A 21,125-nucleotide genomic window follows, 5' to 3' on the forward strand; every position below is an offset into this window, starting at 1 on the left:
GACCCCAAAGCTTTTCTTCCGCATCTCACGGGTTTGCTGTTTGTGGTTTAGCTTGACAGATTTTGGTCCTATCCTTGGCGGGTTTCTAAACATCTGCACCCCATGTGCAGTTATGTGACACGCGGAGGACCTCCAGAGGGCGTTAGCAACAGACAGTACAAAGAGCCCTCAGGGGACCATAACTTTTGGCCAGTGGTTAAGGGGTTGAACTAGACCCCATATCCCACAGGTGTTCGTGGCTTAGGTAGGCAGATCTCGGTCCCATATTAGATGGGTCTCTAAACATCTAGACCCCATGTACAGTTATGTGACACACGAGGCCCTTCAGAGGGAGTTAGCCACAGAGAGACAACACCAGGAGCCGCTCTGAGGACCATAACTTCTGGCCAGTGGTTAAGAGGTTAATGTAGACCCCATAGCTTTTTTCCCACATTCCACATTTTGGATGGTCGTGGCTGAGCTTGGCAGGTCTTGGTCCCATATTGGATTGGTCTTTAACCATCTGCACCACACTTAGTTATGTGATGTGGATGTCGAAGGAGGACCTGCAATGGGGGTGGGCCGCATAGAGACAGCACTTGAAGTAGCTGTGGGGGCCATAACTCTTAGTCAGTGGTTAAGGGGTAGTGGTAGACCCCATGGCTTCTCTTTTACATCCCACTGCTTATATCAGCCCCTAAAATTAATGCTGAATCTCTCTATTCACTATATTTCCTGCTCCACTGTCTTTTTATATATGGTAATTAAATCAGATTGAACGTGAAGGATCTGGTCATTTCCTAAAATGGAGATATTAAAAATAATGACCTCCAAAGAAGCAAAATCTTTTCATGAGAAACTAACTCCAGGAGAAATTACATTTTCATCTCTTGCAGAACGCCCCCTCAGCTGCATAAAGTAAGGGATTTTTAGGCTAATGTGTGGGATTGGAGCTTTCGTGAAGACTTCAGTTAATTGCACGTACTGTACCGTACCCGAGACGAGCCTTAATCAGATTCATGTCAGAGGCACTTACATCCTCAATAGAGACGTCTTATTCCCTCGGATACCTATTGATTCTTTTTTAGACCCTTTACTGAGACGTTCGTCTTCATCAAGGGAAGATTATGGCTAAATCACAGACTGTTCTGATCTGAAAGAGCATTTCTGTGGCACTTAAATACATATAGACATGTTGATTTTCTCATATTGGCAGAACAGAAGATGCTGATATGACGCGGAGGTGTTGGGGAGGTATATGGATGTAGCAGAGCTGAATGTCCTTCACTCTTGATAATTGACTGCGTAAAGTTACCTTCAGTCCTATGTAAAACCGCAGATAAAACATCTACATCAGTAGATAGACCATGGTTATTTTTTGGATGTGGACATTGAGTTCCTCTTCCTAGGATGAAAGGGACGGAACATCATAGTACATTTCATTATAGAATATCCCCTGCTGCTAAGATGGTGTATCTAAGCCTATTATGTGTGATACAATCTGCTTAGCCAGAGTACCCAAGCCTATTATTGTAATACAGTCTTCTAACTGGTGTATCTAAGTCTATCATGTATGATAATGTCTGCTGATCTGCTGTATCTAAGCTTATCATGTGTGATACTGTCTGTTGTCCCGCTGTATCTAAGCCTATCATGTGTGATACTGTCTGCTGAGCTGCTGAATCTACTCCTATCATGTGTGATACAGTATGCTGAGCTGCTGTATTTAAGCCTATCATGTGTGATACCGCCTGATGAGCTGCTGTAGCTCATCCTATCATGTGTGATACTGTCTGCTGAGCCGCTGTATCTAAGCCTATCATGTGTGATACTGTCTGCTGAGCTGTGTATCTTAGCTTATCATGCTGAGCTGCTGTATCTAAGCCTGTTGTGTATGATACTGAAGTCTATAATTTCTCATACTAAAATGTTTACTTCCTTCCGTCTTTCCCCTTCTTCTGGTAGTATGTTTCCCCTTTCAAGATTTATAATGCTGTAGGGGGCGCTCTTGTAAGATAAATGTAACTGTCCCTAAACCGTGTACTCCAATAATGCCACCACAGCTCCCGCATGGCTAAACCACCCAGCTTTTCCAGGTTCCTGAGTGGCAAATCTACCTATTTACACTGTGATACGTCTCCTGCTCCTGTATTGCCGCATACATGGACAGATTCGCCATTTTGAAGAAACGGATATAACATCTCTAGAACTAATATATTTTTTAATTTCCGGGGAAAATTCTCGTCACACTAATTTGCTATGTAAACGGAGAGAGAATTGGGACTTTATTTGACTATCCTGCCCGTTGTAGATTAACATTCCGCGTTACCGCTCGTCGTCTCTGTTACATTGTGATATCGTGGCGTTCCCAGCACTTGCCATATTTCCCGCTTAATATAAAATATATTGAAAAAGACATCAGCTTTATCTGACTGTGCACAGACAACGGCAGCGACAAGAGTCATGCAATTAATTACTCAGGATAATTAGTGTTTTATTAGCAATTTTCCAGTTCTTGGCAGCTTCCCCCTATAGAGAACGTCTTCATACATATCAAACCGAATAACTTATTATCTCTGTGCTCTTCCTGCATGTTCAGAGACTCGGCAAACCCCAGGAGCTTACAGTTTAATGGCTGAATCAGAAATCAACCCGTCACTTGGTTTAATGATGACTCTTCCTGTGTAGTGGATAGAATTGTGTGACTGGTGGAAACATCTCTTTCAAGGGCTAAAGTTTATGTCAACCTTTGTACGCCATAAAAATAACATATAAAAAGTTTAGTCACTGTGTACATACATTATATTACTTATCCTGTACTGATCCTGAGTTACATCCTGTATTATACTCCAGAGCTGCACTCACTATTCTGCTGGTGGAGTCACTGTGTACATACATTATATTACTTATCCTGTACTGATCCTGAGTTACATCCTGTATTATACTCCAGAGCTGCACTCACTATTCTGCTGGTGGAGTCACTGTGTACATACATTATATTACTTATCCTGTACTGATCCTGAGTTACATCCTGTATTATACTCCAGAGCTGCACTCACTATTCTGCTGGTGGAGTCACTGTGTACATACATTACATTACTTATCCTGTACTGATCCTGAGTTACATCCTGTATTATACTCCAGAACTGCACTCACTATTCTGCTGGTGGAGTCACTGTGTACATACATTACATTACTTATCCTGTACTGATCCTGAGTTACATCCTGTATTATACTCCAGAGCTGCACTCACTATTCTGCTGGTGGAGTCACTGTGTACATACATTATATTACTTATCCTGTACTGATCCTGAGTTACATCCTGTATTATACTCCAGAACTGCACTCACTATTCTGATGGTGGAGTCACTGTGTACATACATTACATTACTTATCCTGTACTGATCCTGAGTTACATCCTGTATTATACTCCAGAGCTACACTCACTACTCTGCTGGTGGAGTCACTGTGTACATACATTACATTACATATCCTGTACTGACCCTGAGTTATATCCTGTATCTCTTTATTTTATATAAATTTACAAAACATAAACTGAAAAACAAATACATAACTAATTCCATATAACCAAAAAGTCACAACCCAATTCTTATAAACAAATTTTCTTATATACATCTCTGTATATGAGAAGAGAAAACTATACCAGACCCGGCCACATACACCCCACTCTTATATACTTACATCTACACTTCATCCGAAGCTAAACAATAGCTAGAATATATACAAACATCATATAAACGTAATCCAAAGTACTAACAGAAAATCCCCCGACCCGCGTCAACCAAGGGCCTAAAGAAACAACATAATAATGATGATAATAATAATAATCAAACAACATAATAATAACAAATAAAATAATAATAATAACAAAAACAATCCAAAATATAATAATACTAATCCCAATTTTTTTTTTTAATTTTGTATTTTTTTGTAATTTATTTTTATTTTTTTTATTTTTTATTTTTTTTAAATCACACTATACACATCCTGACTTTCCCTAACCTTACCCTTCTTACCTAAACTCCACCACCTCAGCCAGCATCTCGCCTCATGTCCTCTCACGTCCGCATAGTCCAGATGCTGGCCCCCACCACCACACCCAACACCCCAGCCCAGCCCCCCGCCCCATGTCCTCCCATGTCCGATTAGTCCGGGGCTGGGTCAGGCACACCCCCCCCCCCCGACCAATCTATTAACCCCCTTAAGTCTATCCCTATTCTCACAACATTTCTACAATATAATACAATACACGTCACCAACTTGTCCAAATACCAAACCATATACAAAATACACCGTACCCGAAAGCACCAAGTTCGGTCGCTTGTAAACCTTTTTCCTGCCATTTCAATCCTAAACAAAACAAAAATCTTCCAGTGCTTACCTAGCCCATCACCAGATAGAGAGTAGGGAAAGCCCCCCCCAGCACCCCCCCAGAGGCCAAGGTACCACGTCCACCGCTGCACCCTCCCTATCGCTTGCCCTATCTCCTTACCCTATTACTAGCCCTTTCTTGACCCTATTGAAAGCTGACCCTATGCTGACCCTCACCTTTCCCTTATTCCGAGCCCTATCGCTATATTTTTTTTTGGTGCCTCAGCGGAACGCAGACCCCCACCTCCAGTTGAGCACCGGTGACGACCCCCCCCTCCCTCATGAAGGCAGACACATTAAGGCACCCAAAAGGAAAAGCCCCTCCAAAGACGAGAGGCTATGGATGCTCCCAATCTGCCAACCTCCAAAGAATGCACCTTCACCAGGTCACCCATGATATTGCTAACAACCTCATCCACTAGGAGGATTTTCTTCTGGGTAGAAACTAGACATCGTGCATTCCACATAAAGTGCCTGACCACTATACTGACTAGAAACAAGGTGCAATGGTCCCTACCACCGAGGTCTCCGAACACTCCATAGGCCCACCCAGCATAGGAGAGGCTGGTTAGGCCTGGCCAACCAATGGAGGCTCCCACCCTTTTGTATACCTCTGTATTGAAAGGGCAATGAAGCAGGAAATGCTCCATGCTTTCCAGCACTCCGCCACACTCCTCCCGGGGGCAATCCCGATCATCAGAGCTTCTGCACTTTAGATTGCCCCTCACATACAGTCTCCCATGGAAGCAACGCCAAGCCAGATCCCAAAACTTCTGGGGAATCCTCGCTGAATTTAAAAGTTTTAATCCCACCCCGAGGTCACTACTTGGGCAGTCTTTGAGCGCCAGGGGCTTCTGGAAGTGGGTCATCAGGACCCTCTTGTCAAGAAATTTTCTCGACATGGTCCTGATCTCCCACACCTCCAGACCCCACCGGCGAAAAATCTTCAGCGCCAGGGTGGCATAAGCCGGGAGATGTCCGTGAGGTGTACGCAGGTCTTTCACTTGCCCTCCTCTCTCCCATTCCTGGAAGAAAGGCCGAAACCACCCCCTGCAGGAGGATATCCACCAAGGAGCCCTCTCTTGCCAGAGGTTTGCCAGGTTGATCTTAACAAAGGTGTTCACTAGGAACACCACCGGGTTAACCATACCTAACCCGCCTAGTGTCCTTGGTAGGTAAGTAACCTCCCTCTTGATTAGGTTGAGCCTGTTCCCCCATAACAGCTGGAAGAACAGGCTATAGACCCGAGTCCAGAGAGGTTCTGGCAAGATGCACACACTGCCCAGGTAAAGCAACATGGGCACCAGGTAGGCCTTGGCCAAGTGAACCCTTTCCCTCAGGGTTAAGGACCAACCCTTCCATTGGTCGACCTTCTGGGCAACTAGATTCAGCCTATCCTCCCAGTTCTTCTTGGGGTAATCACCCGGGCCAAATTCGACTCCTAAGATCTTAGCAGACCCCTGAGGCTCTGGAAGGGTGTCCGGGAGATCAAAACCAGGATCTCCTCCTCCCAGCCAGAGACTTTTGCACTTATCCCGGTTGATCTTGGACCCAGATGCCAATGAGTAACGCTCCACTTCCGACATCACCCACTCTGCCTCCCCTCTCGAGGAGACAAAAATGGAGACGTCGTCTGCGTACGCAACCACCCTCAGAGTGGCCTCCGGCCCCTCCAGGCCGGCCCCGACTCCCGCCAATGGCCCACGATCGATCCTTTTAAGAAAAGGATCAATTGCGAACGCATATAGCAAAGGGCTCAAGGGACAACCCTGGCGGACACCAGACCCAACCTCAAAGGGGGTTCCAACCCAACCGTTCACCAGCGCAAAAGTCTCAGCCCCAGTGTATAAGATCTGTAGCCAATTGACAAACCCCCCCGGTAGGCCGTACCTCAGAAGGACCGACCAGAGGTACTCGTGGTCCACCCGGTCAAAAGCCTTGGCCTGGTCCAAGGACAGGATGTACCCCTCCCACCGACCAGAATTTCCCTGCTCCACTGCCTCTCTGACACTGAGGACAGCACTAATTGTGCTGCGGCCTGGAACAGAGCAATGCTGGACCGGCGAAAGGAGCCGGGATGCAAACTTCACCAGCCGATTAAACAGCACCTTTGCGAGAACCTTTCTGTCCGTATTGAGCAGCGCTATGGGACGCCAATTCTCAATACGGGTCGAGTCTTTACCCTTCGATAAAACGATCAAGGCCGACCTCCTCATTGACATTGGCAAAGTACCCGAGGAAAGGCACTCATTAAACACCTCAGTCAAGAGGGGAACTAGGGTTCCTTTAAAAGTCTTATAAAACTCGGATGTTAAGCCATCCGACCCTGGCGATTTTTTGAGGGCAAGCCCATCAATCGCCAATCCCACTTCCTCTTCCTTGATCGAGTCTATCAAAACACCGAGAGAGGGGTCTACCCCTGGCTCAGGGATGGTTTCAGCCAGGAAAGCCGACATCTCGTCTCGGTTTGGATCTTGCTTCCCCAAGAGGTGCGAGTAGAAGGATCTGACGACCTCCAAGATCCCTGATTTGGATCTCTTCAGAGATCCTGTACTATCAATCAGTCCTGTCACAACCTTACGACTCACTGACATCTTACAGTTCCTGTAGGGGTCGGGCGAGCGGTACCTCCCGAAATCCCTCTCAAGAACTAAAGATGTGTGCCTATCATACTGACACCTCCTGAGCAAAGCTTTCACCACGGAGATCTCCTCCCCACTACCCCCGGTTGAGACCAGATGTTCGAGTTTCCTCCTCAGTTCCTGATATAGGCGGTACCTACTCATGGACCTGAGGCTCGAGAGCCTGCGGAAAAATCCTGCCACCCGGACTTTAAACAACTCCCACCACTCAGACTTAGTACCACTGAGATCCAACAAAGGTACCTGGCTCTGAAGAAAATCCTCAAAGGCCTGTCTTATCTCCGCTTCTTCCAAGAGAGTAGAATTCAGCCTCCATATACCTCTTCCCATCTGGAGGGACTCTGCAATGTTCAAAGAGAAAATAATCATACAGTGATCGGAGAACTCCACCTCAACAACGGACACTGGTGAAGAGATGGCTTCCTCCTTCAAAAAAAACCTGTCTATCCTAGACCTACAACTACCTCTACGATAGGTGAAACCCGAGTGGCCTGGGGTATGCCTGATGTGGATATCCACCAGGCGAGCATCGCTAACTATATTTTTTAATGCTACACTATCATAGGTCAATTTTTTATCTCCGGAACCTCCTCTATCTCGGGGCCTCACGACAGTATTGAAGTCCCCTCCAAAGATAACTTGTCGACCTGAAAAAAGGAAAGGCTTAATCCTCATGAAGAGACTTTTACGGTCCCATTTGCTCTGGGGTCCGTATATATTGATTAATCTTAATTCCTGTCCCCTCATGAGGACATCTAAGATCAAGCACCTCCCCATTTCTAACTCAATCATCCGTCGGCATGTTACCGGTGCGGTGAAAAGGACCGCCACTCCGCGTCGCCACTCCCTCCTAGATTTAACGACGTCTGCCAAAAGTGACAGCCTGGTCTCCTGCAAAAACAAAATGTCGGCTTCAACTCGGCCAAGAAAATCAAAGGCTGCAAATCTCGCCCTATCTGACTTAATGCTGGCAACGTTAATTGATGCCAGCGTCAACGGAGTGGGTGCCGCCATCATGGATGTTTGAGTTAGACGGCTTTCTTCTTCCCACCCCCCCTCTATCTGATGAGGACCCCCCTTCTTTGCCTCGCTTCTTGCAAACTGAGGAGTCCATATTCACCACCCTATTCCCATCTTCATCCCCAAGTACCGGGTCAACCTCCCCCTCTGGGGGCAACGGCCCCTGCAGCAGGGGAGGCTCAACGACTCTAGGGTGCCCTACCATGCCCTCCCTCTTAGTATGAGAGGCTGGAATGTCCACGAGAGCATGGTATCGATCAGTAGAGCGCACCAGGGGGGTACAGGATTTACCTTCCTGGGCCAGGGCGGGGCCAGATGTATTTGGCCCTTGGGTTTTGCCCGGTGTCCCTTTTGCTGTAGGCTGAGTCCTCTCTTCCTCTCCCACACTTTCATAGTGGGAGGACTGAGAGTCCTCAGCCCTCTGCTCCCTTTGGATCCTCCTCATCTCCTCGTTCAATTCGACCTCCCCAGGGGCATCAGCTTCAGGGGGGGCATCCAGATCCGAATCAGAGGTCGTTCCTGGAGCGCCCTCCAAATCCTCTCCTTCCTTCGCTTCTCCGCCCTTCTCTGGCGAGAAGGGGGACACTTCTTTGCATTCTTCCCTAGCCCCTGTGCCCCATCTTCCCTGCCCGCACCCTCACCCACGGAGGCCTCCCTCCTTTCATCCTCCGCAGGTTTGGAACAAGCATTGACAACAGAGCGAGGACACCGACTGAACGGGTGACCTAAGTCACCACACAGGTTGCAGCGAATACGGTCACACGATGCGGCTAGATGACCAATCCCCCCACAATGAGCACACTTCTGCACCTTGCAGCCTGCACTCAAATGTGAGGGGTCGCCACACCGGTGACACAACTTCGGCTGCCCCTGGTAGAAGACAAGGATCCGATCTCTTCCCAGGAAAGCAGACGATGGTATGTGGGACACCGTCTGTCCCAGACGCTTTAATTTAACCATGAACGTCCAGGCCCCTGACCAGATGCCAAACTCATCCATGTTCTTCCGTGGCATCTCTACTACCTCTCCGTACCTTCCCAACCAGGTCATGATATCAATACAAGAGAGTGACTCGTTACGGGTAAGAACGGTCACTCTCTTGGGACCACTTTGGCGAGAAATTGCTTGTGCAGCAAAGTCTCGCCAGCCAGGCTCGTCCTTCATCAGCTCGTAGTTCCCCCAGAAGACCTCAAGGCCCCCTAGGTGAACAAAGCTGATGTCAAACTCGACCGAGCCATGAGGATGTATCAAGGCAAAGATGTCACTCGCCTTGAAGCCCATCCCCAGTAGCAGCTCCACCACCCTCTTTCTGGGAGGGCACGCATCATTGCCACGCCACCGGAGACGGACCACATTCCTCCTGGCTACAGCCTGCCCGGCTGTTGGGAGCGACCACTGATCTCCTCGTTGCTCTCGGAAGGCATTTAGACCATATCTGTCTATCCAGAAAGACAGGTCCTTCTGCACTCCCCCTATGGTTAGCGTTTGCTTTCCCTCTCTTAAAGCGTCCAAGAGACGTTGTTGCAAGTTACCGTCCCCGGACCTTGAGCATGAAGATGGCTGGGCCCGCTGTCCCCCCGCTGCCACACCAGCATAAGACCTGCCGGATGTCACAGCAAGAGGAGCGCCAGGCCCATTGCCCCTGGTTGATACCCCATCCCCACCACCCACAGACACAGCACTCAACACCCCATTACCAGCAGACACTCCAGCAACTTTATTTACAGACACCTGCATACCCCCAGCAGTTTCCACATCCACAGCCGCAACTTTTTCATTTAACCCATCAGGTCCCCCTGCAGTCATCCTTCTGGCCAGGCCTGGTTCTATGTTATGTATTTTTGCTGTACATTTTGTTTGATTAGACATTGCTTCAGTCTCCGCATCATCAGGCACCTTTGCAGGGACGCCACCAGATGTTATAAGCGATGTCCCTGCTGTGCCCTCCGCCTCATTAACCTCCATCTGTTCTATGAGCGGAACATTTTTGGGAAAGGGGCCACCGTCGCCCCCGACGCCAGCAGCCCCTCCTCGCCTACACCACTTTTCAGCGATGCGGACGAAGGAGCCACTGACGTCACTGGAGCCGCCTCCGGCGCCGGACCACTCCCCCCTCCCACAGAGGAGTGGCCAACAGAGCCAGAGCCCCCTCTGTGACCGCCCTTGTCCGGAACGTCTGACAGCTTTACTGCGACACCGACAGACTTCCGGCTTTCAGACACCACATCCGGTTTCTGGTTTACCCGTTCTCCCGACCCCTGACTCGCATCAAAGACCAGTTTCCCGGGCTCGCCATTCACCGGACACGGGGACACACCCCCTGGCGTCACCAGGCCACCAGTACCGCCCCCTTTGCAGGGGTTGGCGTCCGGCGCCATTTTCACCACCACGTGTTCTAATGCTGGACCCGTAACACTCTCCCCGCATTCCCGCTCCAGCCCCACTGCAGAGGTTGGAGTTGGGGGTCTTGCGGGACCTGTGCCCTGATCCTGACTTTCATCTGGCTCAGAGCACAGGAAGGATCTTGCTGTATACACAAGTTTAAATGAACCTTTAGCAGATTTTTTTTCCTTTTCCTTTTTTTTCTTCTTAAATATTTTTTTCTTTTCCTTTTCCTCCTCTGCGGGTAACTCCGCACCAAAACAAAATCCCTGGAAGGATATAGGCGACTCCACATTACGGATCTGAGTGAGTAATCCTGGAGGCCGCTCACTGTCGTTTCAAAACACTCCTGATTATTCCCAGCTGTGAGTCCACCCTCCTCCTCCTCACTGCTCCTGGGTGCCTCAGAATCTGTGCCTTCTCTGGACTTTACATTCTCATGCTCCATTGCCTCCACCACATTTTCCTTTGCTGTGTCTTCCTCCATACTTTCTATTTTTATAGGTGCTGCCATCTCGGCAAACCTCTCTTCGTTTTTTAACTTTTCTCCAAACACCCCTCCGCCTGCCACAATCTCCTCACGTCTTTCTTCCACTTCTTTTATTTCCTCCAACAAGGATTTCACATTTAAACGGTATCGGGACCTCTTACCTCCTGTGGCTTTTGCAGCCCTTCCTCTGGCTACCGCCAAGTCCGCACGGAGCCGTTGCAGCGACTTCCTGAGGTCCCGATACTCCTCCAACCGCATAGCCAGACGGGAGCTGAAGTTCTCCACCGTCTCTCCGGTCCTCAGCTGTCCCCATTCCTCCACACGACGGTCATCCAAATGTCCGGACAGTGCTGGTCCTTCTCCAGACGACAACACCTCTATCACCATGCCGGACCGCGTCTCCATACCCTTATCCAGGGTTCCAGCCACGGGGGGAGCCAGGATAGCCTTGCCCCGAGATTATCTCCTCACCCCCGCGACCGTTTGCATATTCCCAGCCAGCTGGGATGACCCTCTACCCCCCGCTGGCATGCTCCGGGAGGTAGAGGTCTGAGGCTCCATCCTAGGATGGAACCCCCCTCAGGGTACTTTCCAAGCCCAGGCAGATGGTATGAGGCCTGGGCAGATAGGATAAGGAAAGTCCCTGGATCCAAGGCCTGCACGGAAGTCTCAGCAGCTCTCTCCACACGTCCTACTCCACCCAATCCAGAGCTGCACTGACTATTCTGCTGGTGGAGTCACTGTGTATATTCATTATATTACTTATCCTGTACTGATCCTGAGTTACATCCTGTATTACACTCCAGAGCTGCACTCACTATTCTGCTGGTGTAGTCACTGTGTACATACATTACATTACTTATCCTGTACTGATGCTGAGTTACATCCTGTATTATACTCCAGAGCTGCACTCATTATTCTGCTGGTTGTGTTACTGTGTACATACATTACATTACTTATCCTGTACTGATCCTGAGTTACATCCTGTATTATTACTCCAGAACTGCACTCACTATTCTGCTGGTGGAGTCACGGTGTAACATACATTACATTACATATCCTGTACTGATCCTGAGTTCCATCCTGTATTATACTCCAGAGCTGCACTCACTATTCTGCTGGTGGAGTCACTGTGTACATACATTACATCACTTATCCTGTACTGATCCTGAGTTACATCCTGTATTATTACTCCAGAACTGCACTCACTATTCTGCTGGTGGAGTCACTGTGTACATACATTACATTACTTATCCTGTACTGATCCTGAGTTACATCCTGTATTATTACTCCAGAACTGCACTCTCTATTCTGCTGGTGGAGTTACTGTGTACATACATTACATTACTTATCCTGTACTGATCCTGAGTTACATCCTGTATTATTACTCCAGAACTGCACTCTCTATTCTGCTGGTGGAGTTACTGTGTACATACATTACATTACTTATCCTGTACTGATCCTGAGTTACATCCTGTATTATTACTCCAGAACTGCACTCACTATTCTGCTGGTGGAGTCACGGTGTAACATACATTACATTACATATCCTGTACTGATCCTGAGTTACATTCTGTATTATACTCCAGAGCTGCACTCACTATTCTGCTGCTGGAGTCACTGTGTACATACATTACATTACTTATCCTGTACTGATCCTGAGTTACATCCTGTATTATATACCAGAGCTGCACTCACTATTCTGCTGGTGGAGTCACTGTGTACATACATTACATTATTTATCCTGCACTGATCCTGAGTTACATCCTGTATTATACACCAGAGCTGCACTCACTATTCTGCTGGTGTAGTCACTGTGTACAGACATTACATTACTTATCCTGTACTGATCCCGGGTTACATCCTGTATTATACTCCAGAGCTGCACTCACTATTCTGCTGGTGGTGTCACCGTGTACATAGATTACATTACTTATCCTGTACTGATCCTGAGTTACATCCTGTATCTCTTTATTTTATATAAATTTACAAAACATAAACTGAAAAACAAATACATAACTAATTCCATATAACCAAAAAGTCACAACCAAATTCTTATAAACAAATTTTCTTATATACATTTCTGTATATGAGAAGAGAAAACCATACCAGACCCGGCCACATACACCCCACTCTTATATACTTACATCTACACTTCATCCGAAACTAAACAATAACTAGAATATATACAAACATCATATAAACGTAATCCAAAGTACCAACAGAAAATCCCCCGACCCGCGTCAACCAAGGGCCTAAAGCAGGGGTCGGGAACCTATGGCTCGCGAGCCAGATATGGCTCTTTTGATGGCCGTATCTGGCTCGCAGACAGGGCTCCTACCTGTCTATGGGAGGGATGCACGTTGCAGCCGCACAGCTCAGTATAGTACACATGACTATGAGAGCGGGGCTGCGGCTGTGTAATTCAGCCACAGCCCCGCTCCTGAGTCCTGACATATGCGCGCGGGGTCAGCATCATGTGATGCGGCCGGCGCTGCACTAATGATCTGCGGCATTGAAGACAGAACATGGCGGGCGCGCTACAAAGCACCCCCATGTTGTCTTCAGTGCCTGAACTGCCGCTCATTAGTGCAGCGCCGGCCGCATCTCCTCATGCTGACCGCGCGCGCACTTCCTGTCAGGAGCGGGGCAATGGCTGTATTACACAGCCGCAGCCCCGCTCTATAACGCCGGAGATCAGAGAACCTCTCATCTCCGCCGTTATTCCCGTGAATGCTGCGATCACAGCTGACTGCAGCATTCAGGGGAAAGTGAGAAGGGGGGATGCCCCTGGATCGCGTCACAGGGAATTCCTGTGACGCGATCGAGGGCCATACCATATATGGGCAGACAGCCCAGGGTCTATTGACGGACCCCAGGGCTGTCTGACCATATCTCTTGTTGTTAGGATATACCCAAGTATGTCCTAACAACAGCCTGTGTGCTATCCGTCCACAGGCTAATGTACTGGCACATATCTGATATATGTCAGTACATTAAAGTTTAAAAATAAAGTAAAAACAAAGTATTGTTAAATTTTAAAAAAATATACACCTTCACCTTTTTTACAATAAACATTAAAATAAGTCTCAATACATAAAATACACACATTCAGTAATGGCGCGGACAACAATGTTTTTGCATCATTTATGATGTGTACGCTGTAAAAAAATGAAATAAACACGGCTTTGATTCACTTATTAATGTGAGGCGCGAGGTGCGATGAATTTACCCTCCATGTTCCTCACATTAATAGTAATTAACCCCATCATGTACCTCGCCTATCTGCGCATGCGCGAGTTCAAAGAGACAGAGAGTCCTGGGTCCTGCCGCCGATGGCCATAGTGAAGCGCTCCTGCACGAAATGGTGAGTATATCTTAAATTCTATATTTTAAGGGTAAAAGTTGGGGGTCGTCTTATACGCCCAGTCGTCTTATACGCCGACATATACGGTAGTTCTTTGATGGCCTGATAAGCATTGGCGGCAGTGGTGAGCGGCAGGGAGCATGGACTACATTTCCCATAACTCCCTGCATAGCCGCGCCGTCTGCAAGCACGCACCTGCGTCCCCTAGTGAAGCGGCATCTGCCTCCTCCCTTGTGTCTCCCTTGGACGTTCCAGAAACCCCTGGCTGTGCTGCTGCTTTGAAGGTGAACATTATAACATGGAAATTGTTACACAGCCTCATGGTCAGCAGCAGTGAGCTGCATCAATAAAGGGGCTGTGTAATACAGTGTGTCCCACCAACCCCCCCTTCCCACTTCACCCCTGAAAATAATCCCACATAATCCATAATATAGCCCCCCCCCCCAAAAAAAAATAAAAAATATGGCCTTAAAAAACATCTGCCACCCATATTACACTCTTGGGGGCTTTAAATTAATCTCTTGTGGGCATAAGAAACTGATTTAAAGGACCACTATCAGGGCAAAAATCTGTTCTGAGCGCTTTATTACAGCTCTGGAGGTCTCCCAGATGGATCTGAGCCTCTCTTTTTTGTTCATTTTCTGTAAGACCAACACTTTTAAAAGGGCCACTGACAGATACAATTGCTCCAGCGGTCACTTAGTACACAAAGGAGTGTTCCTCTCTGCTGCACTAAGCCACCGCTGGACCTAAACAATAATTCGCTGTAAAATAATAAAATAGATAATTGACATAACTGACAATGCGTTGTGTGACATGTCCAACATTCCAGCTTCTTTCTTCTGTGAATGCCTCAAAGCTGGCATTCTCTCAACATCAGGTGGGAAGAATGCCAGCTTCCAGTCATGCGCAGGAAAAAGAAGAAGCCAGACTGCTGGACTGATGTCATGCATCGCAAGCTCACAATGTAAGTTATTTATTTAATTTTTTTACTGCTAATTACCATTGTTTCAGTCCAGTTGTGGCTTTATACAGCAGGGAGGAGCATTCCTTGCTGTACTAAGTGAACATTGGAGCGATTGATCTGTCAATGGCCCTTTAAACATATTGTACGGCTCTCGCGGAATTATATTTCAAAATATGTGGCGTTTACGGCTCTCTTAGCCAAAAAGGTTCCTGACCCCTGGCCTAAAGAAACAACATAATAATGATGATAATAATAATAAAACAACAACATAATAATAATAAAATAATAATAATAATAACCCCAAAAATCAAAAATATAATAATACTAATCCCAATTTTTTTATTTTTTTTTTTTATCCTTTTTTTTTTTTTTTATATATATATATTTTTTAATCACACTATACACATCCTGACTTTCCCTAACCTTACCCTTCTTACCTAAACTCCACCACCCCAGCCAGCATCTCGCCTCATGTCCTCTCACGTCCGCATAGTCCAGATGCTGGCCCCCACCACCACACCCAACACCCCAGCCCAGCCCCCCGCCCCATGTCCTCCCATGTCCGCATAGTCCGGGGCTGGGTCAGGCAAACCCCCCCGACCCCCTCCCAACCTATCTATTAACCCCCTTAAGTCTATCCCTATTCTAACAACATTTCTACATTATAATACAATACACGTCACCAACCTGTCCAAATACCAAACCATATACAAAATACACCGTACCCGAAAGCACCAAGTTCGGTCGCTTGTAAACCTTTTTCCTGCCATTTCAATCCTAAACAAAACAAAAATCTTCCAGTGCTTACCTAGCCCATCACCAGATAGAGAGAAGGGAAAGCCCCCCCCAGCTCCCCCCCAGAGGCCAAGGTACCACGTCCACCGCTGCACCCTCCCTATCGCTTGCCCTATCTCCTTACCCTATTACTAACCCTTTCTTGACCCTATTGAAAGCTGACCCTATGCTGACCCTCACCTTTCCCTTATTCCGAGTCCTATCGCTATATTTTTTATTGGTGCCTCAGCGGAACGCAGACCCCCACCTCCAGTTGAGCACCGGTGACGACTCCCCCTCCCTCATGAAGGCAGACACATTAAGGCACCCAAAAGGAAAAGCCCCTCCAAAGACGAGAGGCTTTGGATGCTCCCAATCTGCCAACCTCCAAAGAATGCACCTTCACCAGGTCACCCATGATATTGCTAACAACCTCATCCACTAGGAGGATTTTCTTCTGGGTAGAAACTAGACATCGTGCATTCCACATAAAGTGCCTGACCACTATACTGACTAGAAACAAGGTGCAATGGTCCCTACCACCGAGGTCTCCGAACACTCCATAGGCCCACCCAGCATAGGAGAGGCTGGTTAGGCCTGGCCAACCAATGGAGGCTCCCACCCTTTTGTATACCTCTGTATTGAAAGGGCAATGAAGCAGGAAATGCTCCATGCTTTCCAGCACTCCGCCACACTCCTCCCGGGGGCAATCCCGATCATCAGAGCTTCTGCACTTTAGATTGTCCCTCACATACAGTCTCCCATGGAAGCAACGCCAAGCCAGATCCCAAAACTTCTGGGGAATCCTCGCTGAATTTAAAAGTTTTAATCCCACCCCGAGGTCACTACTTGGGCAGTCTTTGAGCGCCAGGGGCTTCTGGAAGTGGGTCATCAGGACCCTCCTGTCAAGAAATTTTCTCGACATGGTCCTGATCTCCCACACCTCCAGACCCCACCGGCGAACAATCTTCAGCGCCAGGGTGGCATAAGCCGGGAGATGTCCGTGAGGTGTACGCAGGTCTTTCACTTGCCCTCCTCTCTCCCATTCCTGGAAGAAAGGCCGAAACCACCCCCTGCAGGAGGATATCCACCAAGGAGCCCTCTCTTGCCAGAGGTTTGCCAGGTTGATCTTAACAAAGGTGTTCACTAGGAACACCACCGGGTTAACCATACCTAACCCGCCTAGTGTCCTTGGTAGGTAAGTAACCTCCCTCTTGATTAGGTTGAGCCTGTTCCCCCATAACAGCTGGAAGAACAGGCTATAGACCCGAGTCCAGAGAGGTTCTGGCAAGATGCACACACTGCCCAGGTAAAGCAACATGGGCACCAGGTAGGCCTTGGCCAAGTGAACCCTTTCCCTCAGGGTTAAGGACCAACCCTTCCATTGGTCGACCTTCTGGGCAACTAGATTCAGCCTATCCTCCCAGTTCTTCTTGGGGTAATCACCCGGGCCAAATTCGACTCCTAAGATCTTAGCAGACCCCTGAGGCTCTGGAAGGGTGTCCGGGAGATCAAAACCAGGATCTCCTCCTCCCAGCCAGAGACTTTTGCACTTATCCCGGTTGATCTTGGACCCAGATGCCAATGAGTAACGCTCCACTTCCGACATCACCCACTCTGCCTCCCCTCTCGAGGAGACAAAAATGGAGACGTCGTCTGCGTACGCAACCACCCTCTGAGTGGCCTCCGGCCCCTCCAGGCCGGCCCCGACTCCCGCCAATGGCCCACGATCGATCCTTTTAAGAAAAGGATCAATTGCGAACGCATATAGCAAAGGGCTCAAGGGACAACCCTGGCGGACACCAGACCCAACCTCAAAGGGGGTTCCAACCCAACCGTTCACCAGCGCAAAAGTCTCAGCCCCAGTGTATAAGGTCTGTAGCCAATTGACAAACCCCCCCGGTAGGCCGTACCTCAGAAGGACCGACCAGAGGTACTCGTGGTCCACCCGGTCAAAAGCCTTGGCCTGGTCCAAGGACAGGATGTACCCCTCCCACCGACCAGAATTTCCCTGCTCCACTGCCTCTCTGACACTGAGGACAGCACTAAATGTGCTGCGGCCTGGAACAGAGCAATGCTGGACCGGCGAAAGGAGCCGGGATGCAAACTTCACCAGCCGATTAAACAGCACCTTTGCGAGAACCTTTCTGTCCGTATTGAGCAGCGCTATGGGACGCCAATTCTCAATACGGGTCGAGTCTTTACCCTTCGATAAAACGATCAAGGCCGACCTCCTCATTGACATTGGCAAAGTACCCGAGGAAAGGCACTCATTAAACACCTCAGTCAAGAGGGGAACTAGGGTTCCTTTAAAAGTCTTATAAAACTCGGATGTTAAGCCATCCGGCCCTGGCGATTTTTTGAGGGCAAGCCCATCAATCGCCAATCCCACTTCCTCTTCCTTGATCGAATCTATCAAAACACCGAGAGAGGGGTCTACCCCTGGCTCAGGGATGGTTTCAGCCAGGAAAGCCGACATCTCGTCTCGGTTTGGATCTTGCTTCCCCAAGAGGTGCGAGTAGAAGGATCTGACGACCTCCAAGATCCCTGATTTGGATCTCTTCAGAGATCCTGTACTATCAATCAGTCCTGTCACAACCCTACGACTCACTGACATCTTACAGTTCCTGTAGGGGTCGGGCGAGCGGTACCTCCCGAAATCCCTCTCAAGAACTAAAGATGTGTGCCTATCATACTGACACCTCCTGAGCAAAGCTTTCACCACGGAGATCTCCTCCCCACTACCCCCGGTTGAGACCAGATGTTCGAGTTTCCTCCTCAGTTCCTGATATAGGCGGTACCTACTCATGGACCTGAGGCTCGAGAGCCTGCGGAAAAATCCTGCCACCCGGACTTTAAACAACTCCCACCACTCAGACTTAGTACCACTGAGATCCAACAAAGGTACCTGGCTCTGAAGAAAATCCTCAAAGGCCTGTCTTATCTCCGCTTCTTCCAAGAGAGTAGAATTCAGCCTCCATATACCTCTTCCCATCTGGAGGGACTCTGCAATGTTCAAAGAGAAAATAATCATACAGTGATCGGAGAACTCCACCTCAACAACGGACACTGGTGAAGAGATGGCTTCCTCCTTCAAAAAAAACCTGTCTATCCTAGACCTACAACTACCTCTACGATAGGTGAAACCCGAGTGGCCTGGGGTATGCCTGATGTGGATATCCACCAGGCGAGCATCGCTAACTATATTTTTTAATGCTACACTATCGTAGGTCAATTTTTTATCTCCGGAACCTCCTCTATCTCGGGGTCTCATGACAGTATTGAAGTCCCCTCCAAAGATAACTTGTCGACCTGAAAAAAGGAAAGGCTTAATCCTCATGAAGAGACTTTTACGGTCCCATTTGCTCTGGGGTCCGTATATATTGATTAGTCTTAATTCCTGTCCCCTCATGAGGACATCTAAGATCAAGCACCTCCCCATTTCTAACTCAATCATCCGTCGGCATGTTACCGGTGCGGTGAAAAGGACCGCCACTCCGCTATAGGGCTCAGCCGCAAGAGACCAGTAGGAGGGCCCGCGTCGCCACTCCCTCCTAGATTTAACGACGTCTGCCAAAAGTGACAGCCTGGTCTCCTGCAAAAACAAAATGTCGGCTTCAACTCGGCCAAGAAAATCAAAGGCTGCAAATCTCGCCCTATCTGACTTAATGCTGGCAACGTTAATTGATGCCAGCGTCAACGGAGTGGGTGCCGCCATCATGGATGTTTGAGTTAGACGGCTTTCTTCTTCCCCCCCCCCCCTCTATCTGATGAGGACCCCCCTTCTTTGCCTCGCTTCTTGCAAACTGAGGAGTCCATATTCACCACCCTATTCCCATCTTCATCCCCAAGTACCGGGTCAACCTCCCCCTCTGGGGGCAACGGCCCCTGCAGCAGGGGAGGCTCAACGACTCTAGGGTGCCCTACCATGCCCTCCCTCTTAGTATGAGAGGCTGGAATGTCCACGAGAGCATGGTATCGATCAGTAGAGCGCACCAGGGGGGTACAGGATTTACCTTCCTGGGCCAGGGCGGGGCCAGATGTATTTGGCCCTTGGGTTTTGCCCGGTGTCCCTTTTGCTGTAGGCTGAGTCCCCTCTTCCTCTCCCACACTTTCATAGTGGGAGGACTGAGAGTCCTCAGCCCTCTGCTCCCTTTGGATCCTCCTCATCTCCCCATTCAATTCGGCCTCCCCAGGGGCATCAGATTCAGGGGGGGCATCCAGATCCGAATCAGAGGTTGTCCCAGTTTCCTGGAGCGCCCTCCAAATCCTCTCCTTCCTTCGCTTCTCCGCCCTTCTCTGGCGAGAAGGGGGACCCTTCTTTGCATTCTTCCCTTGCCCCTGTGCCCCATCGTCCCTGCCCGCACCCTCACCCACGGAGGCCTCCCTCCTTTCATCCTCCGCAGGTTTGGAACAAGCATTGACAACAGAGCGAGGACACCGACTGAACGGGTGACCTAAGTCACCACACAGGTTGCACCGAATACGGTCACACGATGCGGCTAGATGACCAATCCCCCCACAATGAGCACACTTCTGCACCTTGCAGCCTGCACTCAAATGTGAGGGGTCGCCACACCGGTGACACAACTTCGGCTGCCCCTGGTAGAAGACAAGGATCCGATCTCTTCCCAGGAAAGCAGACGATGGTATGTGGGACACCGTCTGTCCCAGACGCTTTAATTTAACCATGAACGTCCAGGCCCCTGACCAGATGCCAAACTCATCCATGTTCTTCCGTGGCATCTCTACTACCTCTCCGTACCTTCCCAACCAGGTCATGATATCAATACAAGAGAGTGACTCATTACGGGTAAGAACGGTCACTCTCTTGGGACCACTTTGGCGAGAAATTGCTTGTGCAGCAAAGTCTCGCCAGCCAGGCTCGTCCTTCATCAGCTCGTAGTTCCCCCAGAAGACCTCAAGGCCCCCTAGGTGAACAAAGCTGATGTCAAACTCGACCGAGCCATGAGGATGTATCAAGGCAAAGATGTCACTCGCCTTGAAGCCCATCCCCAGCAGCAGCTCCACCACCCTCTTTCTGGGAGGGCACGCATCATTGCCACGCCACCGGAGACGGACCACATTCCTCCTGGCTACAGCCTGCCCGGC

The 21,125-nt window shown here is 48.9% G+C and overlaps 1 protein-coding gene and 1 long non-coding RNA gene across 3 annotated transcripts in view; one reads left to right on the forward strand and one right to left on the reverse strand.

The window, feature by feature from the left end:
* LOC142741656 (galactosylgalactosylxylosylprotein 3-beta-glucuronosyltransferase 1-like) overlaps nt 1-21,125 on the reverse strand; it is a 119,249-nt gene that overhangs the window by 49,213 nt on the left and 48,911 nt on the right. The gene's annotated exons all lie outside the window — the stretch shown is intronic.
* The window catches only part of LOC142741655 (uncharacterized), a 29,041-nt gene that overhangs the window by 2,872 nt on the left and 5,044 nt on the right, over nt 1-21,125 (forward strand). The gene's annotated exons all lie outside the window — the stretch shown is intronic.

Source organism: Rhinoderma darwinii, chromosome 2, assembly GCF_050947455.1.
Source record: "Rhinoderma darwinii isolate aRhiDar2 chromosome 2, aRhiDar2.hap1, whole genome shotgun sequence".
In the NCBI taxonomy this organism is placed as follows: Eukaryota; Metazoa; Chordata; class Amphibia; order Anura; family Rhinodermatidae; genus Rhinoderma; species Rhinoderma darwinii.